Here is a 15,208-nt window from a genome sequence, read left to right as displayed (position 1 = left end):
GAGAAATACAGGGCAGAAAGGGTCGTTTGCACTGGTTTTCTGAGATTTGTTTGACTTCTAGAAAGAGGGGTAGTCCCGCTGCCCCACAATTGCTAGAAAACAGAGACTTCTAACCACAGTGGCATTTAGCTTGCCTCATAGCACATTCCCTCCTCATACACCTTTCCCAAACCCACCCAATCCTCCATGTCATCATCTCCACAAAAGGGACAAGGCCAGCTCAGCCCACTCTGATTGCACATTCTCTACTTGGAGTACTCCCTGCAGAAGGTGGAAGGCAGGATTTTGACATGAATCATAGGGGCCCTAAATACGACTTGCAATGCTGGAGGAGGAAGAAAAGCAGGACAGTTTCTAGGAAGAGCCAGCCAGTCAATGCACCAGGAAGACAGGAAAATGAGCTTTGGTAGAACAGCACGTTGGGGAGGTGACCTTGATCACAGCTTGACTCAAGGCAGCAGCCACCGTGGAGCATATGAGTAATGGGGGCTGAGTGGTAGTGGATGGGTACAGGAGAGGGTTGGTGGAAGAGACAGGGAGGCTGGTGTGAGTGTATGTGTTATTTATTATTATTTTTTTTGATGGCATCTCACTCTGTCACCAGGGTTGGAGTGCAGTGGTGTGATCTCGGTTCACTGCAAACTCTGCTGCCTGAGTTCAAGCGATTCTCCTGCCTCAGCCTCCCAAGTCGCTGGTATTACAGGCGCCTGCCACTGAGCCTGGCTAACTTTTGTAGTTTTTAGTAGAGACAGGGTTTCACCATCTTGGCCAGGCTGGTCTTGAGCTTCTGACCTTGTGATCCACCTGCCTCGGCCTCCTAAAGTGCTGGGATTACAGACGTGAGCCACCATGTTCGGCCGAGTATATATGTTATTAAAAGTAGAGTCCAAAGTGAAACCACATAAGAGAGGTAACAAAGGGGAAGTGGAGCTCAGAGCACTGAGTTAAGATCTTTACCTCTTTACCTGGAGCTTTATCTCAACCACACACAGCCTTCCTCTCAAGGCAAGAGAAGTGCTAAAGGTGCTAAGAGAGACTCTTACTCTCAGTCCTGCAAGTGTGTCTCATGCCTCGCTTGTCTCACCCTCTTAAGTCCTGAGTCTGTTTTCTAAGGGGAAGAGAGGCAACTGTTAGTCCAGAGGGTAGCTGAGTGATTGCAACCTCTCTCTTTCTCTCTCTTCAAGCATTTACTTAATACCCACTGTCTATTGGACATTGTGCTAGAGTTGATAATAAGACTGAAGTTATGCTCCCTGTCCTTGAGAAGCAAAAATTCTTGACAGCAAAAAATAGCTGCATACAAGATAGTTTTCTGTGCCTGGCTTTTCTGTGCCTGGCTTATTCCACTTGACATAATGTCCTCTAGTTTCACACATGTTGTTGCAAATGACAGAATTTCATTCTTTTTTTATGGCTGAATAATACTCCATTGTACACACATAGCACATTTTCTTCATCCATTCATTCATTCGTAGGTACTTAGGTTGATCCCACATCTTGGCTATTGTGAATAGTGCTGCAGTAAACATGGGAGTGCAGCTATCTCTTTCTCATAAATGTATACACTTATTACGTACCCATAATCATTAAGATAAAAATAATTTTACAAATAGTTTTACAAAATGAGATGTTAAGCCATGTGGTGGGTTCATGAGTATTCTTTAAGCTTTCTGCATGTCTCACATACTTTGTACTAAAAATAAAGTAAATTAAAGAACAGCAATGAAGACACAGGGAAATGTAGAAAAAGCAAGGAGGGTTTTGTGTAGACCCTGGGAGAAGAGTGCATAGTACTGCAAGCTATTAATCGAGCGTGGCCTGATACCACTGAAAGCAAGTTGGCCCTGATGATTCAGAGCGATCATCAGTCATGAGAAGACTAACAGAGGTTCTAGGTACTTACCTTTGCCATTATTGTCTTTCAAAGGTTTTGTTTTCTCGTGTATTGTATGTAAGAAATCGTTGCTAAACCCAAGATATCTAATATTTCTCTCTGTGATTTTGTGATTTCCTTATGTTTTATGGGTTTAGCTCTTACATTTTTGTAAATGGTGTGAAGTAAGGGTTGAATTTCTTCTTTTTCTTTACATATAGTTAACTAAACTTTCCTGAACCATTCATTAAAACTTACTCTCTCTATTAAATTACCTTGACATTTTTATCAAAAATCAAGCCACTATATGTAAGTGAGTTTACTTCCAAATTTCTTTTTTGAGATGGAGTTTCACTCTTGTTACCCAGGCTGGAGTGCAATGGTGTGATCTCGGCTCACTGCAACCTCCGCCTCCTGGGTTCAGGCAATTCTCCTGCCTCAGCCTCCTGAATAGCTGGGATTACAGGCACGCGCCACCATGCCCAGCCGATTTCTGTATTTTTAGTAGAGATGGGGTTTCACCATGTTGACCAGGATGGTCTCGATCTCTTGACCTCGTGATCCACCCACCTCAGCCTCCCAAAGTGCTGGGATTACAGGCTTGAGCCACCGTGCCCGGCCCTACTTCCAGATTTCTAATTCAATTCCATTATGGTCAGAGAATGTACTTAGAATATACTTGGTAAAACGTAAATCCTTTTCAATTTATTAAGACTTGGCCTATCTTAGTACATGTTCTGAGTGTACTTGAAAAGAATCTGTATTCTGCTGTCGGGGGACTGTTCTATAAATGTCAAGTATGTCAAGTTGGTTGATAGAGTTTTCCAATTCTTCTATATACTTACTGATTATCTGTTTCCTTGTTCTATCATTATTGAGAAAGAATTGTTGAAATCCAAGAATATAATTGTAAATTTCTCTACTTCTCCTGAAGTTTAGTAAATTTTTGCTTCATCTATTTTAATTGTTTGGGATTGTCTTGGGGAATTGATATCTTTGCCATTGTAGATGTCCTGGTAATATTATTTGCTCTGAATTCTACTTGGTCTGATAATAATATAGCTGCTTTGGCTTTCTTTTAATTCATTCTTATATCTATATTTATTTATATATTTGGGAGAGCGAGAGAGAGAGAGCGAGAGAGTGAGAGAGAGCGAGAGAGCAAGAGAGTGAGAGAGAGCGAGAGAGCGAGAGAGAGAGAGAGAGAGCGAGAGCGAGAGAGAGAGAGAGAATTCTTGTAAGCAGCATATAATTGAGTCTTGCTTGGTTGCTAGTCAGTCAGACAATCTCTGCCCTTTAATCGCTGTTCAGACCTTTGACATTTAATGTGACTATTGGTGTATCCTTGTGCTATTGTTTTTCTCTGTGTCTTACCTGTTCTTTGTTCTCTTTTTGCCTTTTTTTCTGTCTTGTGAATTGAGAAGTTTTTACTTGAGGATTTTCTTTTTTTTTGATTTTTAGTATTTTAAATACAGGTCAAATCAGCGTGTTTGGTTCATTTCAGTTCCGTCACCGTCAAACCAGGGGGCAGGGACTGCTTCAGTTTCACTGCCTTCTCCTTGTCAGTGACGACCAGGGTGTAAAGGTATCTGCTGCATCGAACTTTAAACTTCACATTGTCCTTATTTTTCTTGATCTTGACAGATTTGGCATCTTTTTGTCGGGCTGTGAGCAGAAAGTCCTTGATTTCCTCAATTTTCCGAGGCATGGTGATGAGACGCGCTGGGAGCGGGCGCGCACCGGGAACTTCTCACCCACCTACCACCCTACAGACGCTCACAGTGAGCAACAACCCGATTTTTTTTTTTTTTTGAGATGGAGTTTTGCTCTTGTTGCCTAGGCTGGAGTGCAATGGCACGATCTTGGATCACCACAACCTCTGCCTCCTGGGTTCAAGTGATACTCCTGCCTGAGCCTTCCAAGTATCTGGGATTACAGGCATGTACCACCATGCTCAGCAAATTTTGTATTTTTAGTAGAGATGGGGTTTCTCCATGTTGGTCAGGCTGTTCTCAAACTCCTGACATCAGGTGATCTGCCCACCTCAGCCTCCCAAAGTGTTGGGATTACAGGTGTAAGCCACTGCACCAGGCCCCTTTAGGACTTGTAGTAAAAAATCTTAAACTTATCACAATATACCTTCAAGTAGTATACTGTTTTACATACTACAAGAACCTTACAAAAGCACATTTCCATTCCCCTCTCCTGACCTTTGTGCTATGATTATCATATATTTTGTAGCTACATTTGTTATGTACTTCAAAATACATTGTTATAAGTCTACTTAAATAATTTATTATCTTTTTTTTTTTTTTTTTTTTTTTTTTTGAGACAGAGTTTCGCTCTTGTGACCCAGGCTGGAGTGCAATGGCGCAATGTCGGCTCACCACAATCTCCGCCTCCTGGGTTCAGGCAATTCTCCTGCCTCAGCCTCCCGAGTAGCTGGGATTACAGGCACGCGCCACCATGCCCAGCTAATTTTTTGTATCTTTAGTAGAGACGGGGTCTCACCATGTTGACCAGGATGGTCTCGATCTCTTGACCTCATGATCCACCCGCCTCGGCCTCCCAAAGTGCTGGGATTACAGGCATGAGCCACCGCACCCGGCCAATTTATTATCTTTTGAAGAGATTTTTAAAATAAGAAAACGATTTTATCCTTCTCTCCCTTACACATATTTACCATTTCTGGCTTTCTCATTCTTTTTTGTGGATCCAGGATCCCATCTGGTATGATTTTCTTCCACCTGAAATACTTTCATTAATAGTTCCTGTGGTTCAAGTCTGTTAGTGATGAATTGCTTAAGCTTTTATATGTTTGAAAAATTCTTTTTTTAAAAAAGTAGTTCTTTTCAACTTTTGTTTTAGAATGAGCATACACGTACAGGTTTGTTACAAAACCATATTGTGTGACGTGGTTTGGAGTACAACAGAATCTGTCACTCAGGATGAGTATAGTAACCAATAGGTAGTTTTTAAACTGTTCAAATAAAATTCCTTATTCTCCCCCACTTTTTTTACTGAGACAAAACTCACATATCATAAATTAACTATCTTATAGTAAACAGTTCAGTAGCATTTAGAATATTCACAATGTTGTGCACTTTGTCTTAACTTTTTTTTTTTGAGATGGAGTCTCACTCTGTCACCAAGGCTGGAGTGCAGTGGCACAATCTCTGGCTCATTGCAACCTCTGCCTCCTAGGTTCAAGCAATTTTCTTGCCTCAGCTTCCCAAGTAGCTGGAATTTCAGGCACATGACACCACACCTGGCTAATATTTGTATTTTTAGTAGAGATGGGGTTTCGCCATGTTGGCCAGGCTGGTCTCGAATTCCTGACCTCAAGTGATCCACCTGCCTCAGCCTCCCAAAGTGCTGGGATTACAGGTATGAGCCATCGGGCCAGGCATGACTTAATTTCTGAAAGATGGCTGGGCGCAGTGGCTCACACTTGTAATCCCAGCACTTTGGGAGGCCAAGGCAGGCAGATCACTTGAGGTCGGGAGTTCAAGGCCAGCCTGACCAACGTGGCAAGACCCTGTCTCTATTAAAAATAAAAAAAAATTGGCCAGGCACAGTGGCTCACGCCTGTAATGCCAGCACTTTGGGAGGCCGAGGTGGGTGGATCACCTGAGATCAGCAGTTTGAGACTAGTGTGACTGACATAGTGAAACCCTGTCTCTACTAAAAATACAAAAAATTAGCCGGGCGTGGTGGTGGGTGCCTATAATCCCAGCTATTTGGGAGGCTAAGGCAGGAGAACCACTTGAAACCAGGAGGCGGAGGTTGCAGTGAGCCAAGATTGCGTCATTGCATTCCAGCCTGGGCAACAAGGAGTGAGACTCCATCTCAAAAAAAAAAAATTCGCTACTTGAGGTGGCAGGTGCCTGTAATCCCAGCTACTCAGGAGGCTGAGGCATGAGAATCACTTGGACCCAGGAGCGGAGGTTGCAGTGAGCTGAGATCATGCTGAGATTGTGCACTGCAGCCTGGGTGACAGAGCAAGACTCCCTCTCAAAAAACAAAAAATGTATTTTCATGGGGTAGAGATAGATATCTAGGTTGACTAATTTTTTTCCTTTTAGTACTTAACAAAATATTGTTACATTGTCTTTTGACTAGTATTGTTTTCAACAAGAAATCTGCTGTCACTTGTATATTTGTTCCTTTGTATGTAATCTGTCTTTTTTCTATGCCTTCTTTTAATACTTTCTCTTTATCATAAGTTTTTTTGTGTGTGACAAGGTCTCATTCTGTCACCCAGGTTGAGTGCAGTGACACAAATGTAGATCACTGCAGCCTCAACCTTCCAGGCTCAAGTGATCCTCCTACTTTAGCCTCCTAAGGAGCTGGGACTACGGGTGTGTGCCACCACACCCAGGTAATTTTTCATTTTTTGTAGAGCTGGGGTCTAGTTTCCCAGGCTAGTCTCAAACTCCTGGACTCAAACAATCCTCCTGTTTTGGCCTCCCAAAGTACTGGGATTACAAACATGAACCACTGCACCTGGCCTGTCACAGGTTGTAGGTAATTTCTTTATGATGCATTATTGTGTAATTTTATTCATGCTTCTTGTGCTTGGGTTCCTTAAAGGTTGTGGAATTGTCGAGTTTTAATTTTGTCATATTGGAAGCTTTTTATCTGAAGTTTCTGTAAATATATTTTTTGTTCCTTGCCCTTAGTGTTTCCAATTATACATATTAATATAAAGGCTGCTTGAAGTTGTCCTATAACTCAGTATACCCTTTTTGTTTTTTTCAATCTTTTCATCTGTTTCATTTTGAATAGTTGCTATGGCTATGACTTTATTCTTTTTTTTTTTTTAGACAGTGTTTTACTCTTGTTGCCCAGGCTAGAGTGCAATGGTGCAATCTGGGCTCACTGCAACCTCTGCCTCCCAGGTTCAAGTGATTCTCCTGCCTCAGCCTCTTGAGTACCTGGGATTACAGGCATGGACCACCATGCCCAGCTAATTTTGTATTTTTAGTAGAGACGGGGTTTTACCATGTTGGTTAGGCTGGTCTCAAACTCCTGACCTCAGGAGATCCTCCCATCTTGGCCTCACAAAGTGCTGAGGTTAGCACTGTGCCCAGCTGACTTTATTCTTTTAGTGTCTAATCTGATATTAATTTGATCCAGTGCATTTTTATTACACATATATTTTTAATCATTAGAAGTTCGATTTGAGTCCTTTTAAATTTTTCGTACTTCTAGTCAACATGCTGTATCTTTTACTTCTTGAATGTATAGATTACAACTCTCTCATTGTCCTTATCTGTTAACTCTATCATCTGTGCCATTTCTGGATCTCCTTCTATTGATCAATTTCTTTTCTACTTTATGAGTGTTACTTTTCTGTTTTTTTTTTTTAATGTCTGGTAATTTTTCACTTGATGGCAGCTATCAAGAATTTGACCTCATTGGGCACAGATATTTTTGTATTCCTAAAAATAATTTTAAACTTTATTCTAAAGTTATGTTACTTGGAAAAAGTTGACCCCTTCGGGGCATTCTTTTGAGCTTCATTAGGTACAACCTGGAAGTCTTTACCTTAGGGCTATTTTTCTCCATTACTGAGGCAATACTTTTGTAAGTACTCTACCCATGGCTCCATGAATTATAAAGTTTTCTACTCTGGTGGGAATAGGATAATGAAATATTTGCAGCCCTGTATACGTGTCAAGATCATCATCTGCTCTTTTCCAGCTGGTCTGGACAGTTTCCTCACACACATTCGCTGACTGGTACCCAGCTGAAGACTTTCGGGAAACCCTCTGCAGACCTCTGCTGCTCTCTCTCTGCAGTTCTCTCCTCTCTAATACACTGATATTCTGCCCTGGGAACTCTAGCTCCATTGACCCTCCCAGATCCCCAGATCCATTTCTTCAACTTAGAGAGACTGCTGGGTTCTGCTTGGATTTCCCCTCCCTGTGCTGTACCCTTGAAACTCTTTTGAGGCAGGAACCAGGGAAACTCAACTTATTTGTTTCCCTTTTCTTGTGGATCACTGTCCTGTGCTGCCTGATATCAAATGTCCGAAAACCATTGATTGATATAAAGACAGATATAGTTATAGATATATACTTTGTTGGTTTTTTTATTTTTTGGTCCAGTGTGAGTGGGGAGGTAAATATGGTCCCTGCTACTCCATTTTGGATAGAAGCAGAAGTCTTTCATTACTTCTCTAGTCCTCAGCATTCTCATCTATAAAATAAGATTGTTGGATTAGAAATGGTTTATGAATTTCTTTTCCATGTCTTCCCTTTAAAACTGTTAGCTTTTCAATAAATAGCTTTTGAATAAATCACCAGTTAGTAAAAGGTTCTCAAAATGTGCTCTGCTCTGTACTTAAAAAAACCCATACTCTTAACTAATCAGAAGATTTCTCAATAGTTCCTGGCTCCCATCCCCCAAGTCTCCTTACAAATCTTGCCACATGGTTGCTAGTCAAAAAAGGTCATAAATGAGTAAAGTGTGTTATTCACCTGCAATCTAAAAGCCTATGAGTCAAAGGGCAACCTCCCTTGCCCCCTTCTCCCTTTCTCTCTTCCTCTCTCCTTTCCTCTTTTTCTCTGTTCCTTAGTCTTTTCCAACACATATTGAGTGACTACTCATTGTTTGAGACTGTGCTAGTCTCAGTGATGACGTCTGCCTGTTTCCTGGGGAAAGAGCAGCATAAAATACAACTTACCACACTACAGAAGTAATCTGAAGACACCCACTGTGAGCCTTGGCCTACCTAGCACTTAGGAGCAGCAAATAGAAACTCTGTCTCCTTTTCATTGCCTTTCTTAGTCTCACCTTCCATGGGTTAATCCACTTAAAAAGGCAAAGAATCTACAGGTCTAGGTATAAAAGGAAACAAGCAAACAAAGGCAAAGGGAAAAAAGGAGCAGAAAATTGCAGGAAGGTCTGATTTTAATTTGTTAACTCTTGAAAACAAGCTTTGCTATTTTGTTCTCTGGAAAATGAGGGCATTGCTCCTATTCTTCCCTTTAGAAAAGAATCCTGTTTAGATGATCAGAATTGCATCTTGCTCATTTTAAAATGCTATCCTCTTTGGCGACCTGGGAGTGTGATGTGACTCTTCCTGAGGTGTTTCCCGCCCTCTCTGCAACAGTGGCATTTGAGTCAATTGTTCATACTTTTTTGCCTAGGTCAGGGAGAAGGAATTAATCCTTCTAGCTAGTTACTGGGCACTTTTTGATTTTGTGTATATATAACACGTGTGTGTATTTCAGCATACATTCTCCCTGCTCCCACTGTGCCATTTTAATGGGACCATTCCATGTTCACCTCTAGCTAATGGTGGGTACATGAACTAAGCTAAGCCAATTAGACAATCTATGCTGACACTTAAGATCTTGAAGAGAAAGCTGTAACAATAAAGCAAAACAAAACAGAAGAGTGGGGTATATTCATTCACAGGGCAGTGGCAAAAGAGGTGGTCCAGAAGCTGCTCTGATGCCAGTTCTGATCCCTCTTCCATGTCCATGTCTAGTTCTGCAGCTTCTTATCCATTTATGATCTCTCTCTTATTTCCTAAGTAGCTTAAGGGAGCCAGAATTGGTTTCTATGAGCTGCTACCAAGAACAAAGATGAAACAAAGATATACCTCCAGTGTGGGGTACACAAATGATGTAATTCTCCTCCTTACTCCCAAACTCACAGAAAAAAACTAAACTCTGATGAATGCTCTGATGTACTGCCCAGAATCTACCTTCAGGATGAAGCATTCCTCCAGCTGCTGGAAGTGTAGATGGCTGGGAACTCCCACCTGAGTCCATCTCTAGGAATTGCCCTCTGCTAAAAATAACCATCTAACCCCCAGGGTCACACGCTCCACATCCATTGACAGGTGGGTGGGGGTATGTAGAGGTCTTCTCCACTTCCCTCAGGACAGGACAACTCTTAGAAGCCGTTCTGGTCCCAGAGCTCCTCTTGACATCATCTGAGGCTGTCATAACTATATTGCAGTTCAGCTTTGCTTTTGTTCTGTTTCACTCCCTCCACGCCCCCATAAATATTTTTTTCTGCAATAATTCCCCAGACCTCCGTCTCCTGAAGAACTGCCCACTCAGGGCACTAATCTATGAGAAGAGGCAGGATCTGCCTGCACCTGTCTCTCTTCTGTGTGCCTTGGGCTTTTGGCAAGCCTCAGACAAATTCAAAGTGATGGTTTCCTGGGAATTACTATAATTCATTTATTCAACAGAATTTACTGAGTACCTACTATATACCGGCTCTGTTCTGAGTACTTGGGTTCTATCAATGAACACATCGATTTAAACATTTTTTAGGCTGGGTGCGGTGGCTCACGCCTGTAATCCCTACACTCTACGAGGCATGTGGATCACCTGTGGTCAGGAGTTTGAGACCAGCCTGGCCAACATGGTGAAACCCCTTTGCTACTAACAATGCAAAAAAATTAGCCTCGTATGGTGGCAGGCACCTGTAATTTAAGCTACTCTGGAGGCTGAGGCAGGCAAATCACTTAAACCCAGGAGGCAGAGGTTGCAATCAGCCGACATGGTGCTGCTGCATTTCAGCCTGGGCCACAAAAGCAAAACTCCATCTCAGAAAAAAACCAAATATTTTAAAATCCCTGCCTCTGTGGGGTTTAAAGATATTTTCGTGGTGGAGACACAGTACTCCTTCAAAGACAGTAGTTCCAGCATAAGCCTCTCTTCACCTTTCCAGAGGTAACGCTTCCCCTCAGGGATTCTTTACTGTCATACAAATAGCCACCTAGTCTGTGTGCAAATACTTGTGTGGGGAGAGCCCCAGGTCCAAGCCAGGTACAGATTTGTCCACCTGTACCTGCTCAGGGCAGCTCGGTTTTATTTAATTGCTTGAAAGTTTTACAGTTGCTTTGCTTCTTTTGCTTGAGATACCTTTCCCAGTGCTGCCCTTTCCACTGACCTCCCAGATCGCATCAGAACGCTTCAGGTCTCACAGTTCTTACAGTTCCCACCCTCCATGTTTCTTCTGCTTCCTCAGGGCCTCCGAGACCTTCTGAAAATCTTTCACATTCCCTCACCTGTGTCCTCTCCCTCCCTATATTATTGAACAGTACTGAGGTTAAATGCTTGTAGCTCTTTCCAGTTAAAATTTGTCCGTTTTAGCTCATTTACGAAATAAAAAGTTGCCTTTTGAGGTCTGATGTGCCTTTTCATTACTGTCACCATGTCCAGTCGTTGCTCTCACTACACAGTTTCGGAGGTGGTGGCGCATAATTTCAGGAGTACATCTCTTTCTGAGAATATTTCTTATTTTTCTTTCTGGTCATTCAAAATCAGGGTGTGATAGGCTCCACAGGTCTGAGAATTACAGCTCTAACAGGTTGACAGTGGACACCCTCAGCCTGGCCACTTCTTTATTTTTGTCTTTTTAAAGCAATATTAATTGCATGTGGTGGCTACAGCCATTCCCACTTCGGAAGAGTCAATTATCACATCTAATTCATAAGAAAATAGCCTGAACTTTGAAAAGGCAAAGCAGAGTAGTGGATTTGCTTGACGAAAGTTAAGAAGGTGAGTGGGGAAGTCAGGAGAGATGAGGACAGGAAAAGAAATGGGGCATGCCAAGTTGTGGTTCAAAAGAAATGATCAATGCTTTACTTTTTGCAACTAAAGGGATCTGCTTCAAGGCTTACCCAGGTTTCCCTGGCTCCTACATGGCCATTGTATAGTTAGTACAGAAACTTGCCATGGACACTATTGTAGACAATTCTTCCATCTCATTGTGAGCCCATTGAGGGCATGGACCATGGCAGGTTTCAGTTTGGCTATGACAGATGTTTAATAGAAGGAAGAAAGGTCAAACCGAATGCAATCCTCTTTGTTTCTTATGAGTTTTTCTAATAGGAGAAAATAAAGGTTTAGAATATCTGCAAGTTGCCTTACTCATTTTACCCATTCCTTTTCCTTCCAGCTGCCTCTTCTGTAGGCCTTCAAGAGTTGACCAAATACAGTAGCAGAGATGACAAAAGCCATATTGCTAGTTTGCACCTTAAAGGTCATGGTATCTGAAAATGCATAGGGAACCCAAAGTTCAGCCAGTCAGCTTCCCCACTGGTTTTGGATGAGCACATTGAGGTCAGAGAAGCGAATGGTTTATTGAAGGTCATGCAGCTAGATGGTGAGAGGTGGTGGTCGTAACTTCTTAACCAGGGTCACCACCCAGTTTGTCACTTAACGATACTGACTGTCTCTCAAAGGTTGGAGATCACCGAGCAAGCCTCACAGAAGCTGATGAACTCTTCCTAGTGGTCTTTGTGCACCGAGGCTATCCTCAAAGAATGCTGATGTCTGCCCACAGAGTCTAAAGGCCTCAAGTTTTTCCTATGGGTAACGATAAGTTAAAAAAATAGCCATACAGCTTGGGGTCTGCTCTTCAGTGTATCTTGTACAAAAATGTTGTTCTTTATGAAGTTCACAGCACCCATTTAAATTAATATCTAATTTCTACCTGTTCAAAATTAGATCCAAGTTCAAAATAATATAATACCTGGGAAAGTGTTAAGAATCTTGATACTTAACTTGAACGTTGTTAAACAGTTCTGAATGACATTTCCACCTACTAGAGAGGTCTGCATTTATTTTGACTAGCCAATCACTAGCTTTTTTATTCTATTGTGGTTCTTTGTAAGAGTTAATGTGTAGTTGTTGTTTAAATTTCTCCCTTTAACGTTTTGAATTCTCTGCTCTGTATTCAGCTGTCATAAAGAGACTTCTTTAATGCTATAGAGAAAAACGCTTCCTGCTTACCTTGTTGGATTAGCTCTTAGCTGGTCCCTATATGCCCCACATTGTAGAAAATGAATTTATGTCTTGTCTTTGCTATGGATTTTGCCTGGAGAGGTTTCCCCTTGATTTTGCAACTAGTTAAGTTTCCTTTCACTAATTGCCAAGGATTGTTTTAAAACAAACAAGCGAACCAACCTCATCAGAAAAGCACAGTAAATATTGGACAGCATCACTAATAACTAAACAATGGTGTCCAAGGACAGTAAGCTTTAAAGAAACAAAAGTTGTGCCATTTCTCATAATAATAATGACTAATACTTCCTGTGTGACAGGCACTGTTTTAGATGTTTTATACTTTTCAATGAAATAATCTTTAGGTAAACTATATTAGGTAGATGGTTTATTATGTCCAACTTATAGATCATGAAACTGAGGCAGAGCGAAGTGAAACAAGTTGCCTAAGGTCACACTCTCATTAGTAGTAGTGGGACATGGATTTGAACCTGGGCAGTCCGCATGTGAGTATCACCCATGACCCTTATCATCTCCCTACACCTTTTGCTGTACTGTACCAGCCCACACCTAATCTACATAACAGAGAGGCAATTAAGCCAGGTTATTAAGTCATTTGTTATACATAATAGTATACACAAGAATGCTTGGGTAACACTGAGTTTTTCTTAACTTTGGAAATGACCTTGTAGTATTATCTTTTGTGCAAATGCTGCTGGGGACATGATTCTAGTTCAGGAGTCAGAAGACTTTTTCTGTCAACAGCTACATAGTAAATGTTTTAGGTTTTGCAAGGCCTTATGGTCTTGCCTGCACCAACTCAGCCACTTAGGGCAAAAGCAGTCATGGGCAACAGGGAATCACGGGCGTGGGACATTTACATTTCACTTTCATATAATTTTCACACACCACAACATATACTTCCTCTTTTGATTTAAGAAAAAAGTAAAAAGTGAAAATCATTTTTAGCTTCTGGGCCATGCAAACACAGCAGCAGGCTGGATTGGGCCAGTGGACCCTAGTTTGCTAAGCCCTGTTCTTGCTAGCTGACTCTTCCACCCCATCATGAGCTCTCCAAAGCCTGGAATTATGTCAGAGTCAGCTTGGCACAGTACAGACATTTCATAGAAGTTGGTTGGGTTGAAAGGAATTGAGCTCAGAAGGCGGGAGGAGAAGGGGGACATTTCAGAAACCCCATCCTGACTCATGCTCAGACAGGAACTAAACTCAAACAAGCGTGGGACATTCTTTCTTCCCTGCATACCTCATCTGTTTTTTTGTAATAGTTTTGTTCACTTTTGATTGCACTGGTACCTGGCTCATCCAGGTCTAGAGCTCTCACTATCTCTAAATGGCAGGGTTCAGACTGCAATTTGTAGATAGAAATCTCGAAGGAGAGAAGAAGAGGCTCCCAGCTTCCTCTGCTGGACTCTCAGCCAAGTTGTCCTCATGGCATTTCAAGAGAAGGGGACCTTCCAGGGGATTTAGTGGTTCCTCGTTTGGCTGAGTAGCAAAGCAGAATGCTTCCTTCTGATTTTTGCTCCTGATAGTGTGGCACACAGATCAAAGGAAGAAGTGCTCCAAATAATACTGAAACCCTCTGACTCCAGCTGCACAAGAACTATTTGGAAACTGCGAGTTCAGAAGGTACGAGGCTTAGAGCAGAGTAGAGGACACCTTACTGAGGTTTTCTAAGGATCTATGAATTGGTGATTCTGGGATGTTTTAGGATCAGGAGAAATTCCAATTGTCCTATGATATAGGCAGGCTATGACCTTTGAAGCCTTTTTGTAGTTGGGAGACTCAGTTACTGGAAACAAAACCCTCATCATCATCTCCAGATGAATCTGAAGGCCTCTTTAGCCGATCAGGTTAGTGTGGCACAAAGTTAACTTCTGGCTGGTTTAAGAGTTTGGGAGCTTCCTAGTGGGTGCCTTTCTCTGTGCATCCGCAGTGCTGGCATTGGTCCCAGCTGAGGACCCACCAGCCTGGAGTTTGGTTTCAGCAGGACAGAGTGGAAAAAATGGGGTTTTTCAGTTTGGATGGGATATTTTTCAGCTGAGCGTGAGAATCTACCCCCACCCACATTCTCCACAATCATCTACTCTGAACAAAAACCCCGTAAGACTCCTTAGGCAATAAGGTTTATCTCCTTTTTCTGTTCAGTTCTGCCTTTAAAAAGTGTTCAAAGGATTAAGGAGGGGATTTCCCCAGGAGTGTGGCATGTGTCCTTTCTCTCTTTGGGAGATGCACTTCCAATCTTTTGGGTTCTTTGCTGAAATAATCAGCACTTCTTTTTACTCTTCTCTCGCATTTTTACTGTACCTGTCTCTGAATCTAGAATTACGCACACACCAAGCAGGGCGTTGCCTAGGCTGGAGACCTGAAGGGATCCCCAAGGTTTTTCCTCAGAATTGCCTGATATTTTACTGTTAGTGACTCACTTCTTTGGGTTAAGCATGGACCCTTTATTATATTTTTTAAAAATCACAACAAAACAAAAACAAACTTGACAAGAGTGATGACTTGTCATGGGAACGGTAATTATCGCAGGAAAAACCCAGGGTTCTTCTTG

At 42.0% G+C, this 15,208-nt stretch overlaps 1 pseudogene; it reads right to left on the bottom strand.

Annotated features, from left to right (window-relative positions):
* Window positions 1-3,367: 3,367 nt before the first annotated feature.
* Window positions 3,368-3,582, bottom strand: LOC100388363 (large ribosomal subunit protein eL38 pseudogene; annotated as a pseudogene).
* Window positions 3,583-15,208: the final 11,626 nt, after the last annotated feature.

The sequence above is a fragment of the Callithrix jacchus genome, chromosome 9, assembly GCF_049354715.1.
Source record: "Callithrix jacchus isolate 240 chromosome 9, calJac240_pri, whole genome shotgun sequence".
In the NCBI taxonomy this organism is placed as follows: domain Eukaryota; kingdom Metazoa; phylum Chordata; class Mammalia; order Primates; family Cebidae; genus Callithrix; species Callithrix jacchus.
This window is presented reverse-complemented; position numbering and strand designations above follow the sequence as displayed.